This window comes from Acanthisitta chloris, unplaced genomic scaffold (genome assembly GCF_000695815.1).
Source record: "Acanthisitta chloris isolate BGI_N310 unplaced genomic scaffold, ASM69581v1 scaffold5337, whole genome shotgun sequence".
In the NCBI taxonomy this organism is placed as follows: Eukaryota; Metazoa; Chordata; class Aves; order Passeriformes; family Acanthisittidae; genus Acanthisitta; species Acanthisitta chloris.
Window position 1 is genome coordinate 1,397 of NW_008680797.1, and position 404 is coordinate 1,800.

The window sequence follows — 404 nt, forward strand, 5'->3', positions numbered from 1 at the left end:
CTTTTATTATGATTCCTGCGATAAAGACCTTTCACATGTTGGCCTTGCAGTATCCCCATGTTCTGCTTTTTCATTTCTCCCATGCATGCTATTTCCAAGTTACACAATCATGAACATGTTTGACAGAGCCCCAGTCAGGGCCATTGGACAGGATGCACACAAAGACAAAATGTTTTTGGTGCAGCCTTCTACTATTCTGGCAAATTTGCGGCTTGCACTTGGGTGACGTGGAAGTGACACAACTCTTCTGGCAGACAGGCATAGTGACTGAAAACATCTGTGCTCATTGCTCAGAACCTGACATTAGGTGCTGCTGACTCACCTGCTTTGCACAGCTGGAGGGAGAGCTTTAAACTGGTTTCACTCATGCCATTTGCTTTCACTGAGGGTCATGTTAGGCAACC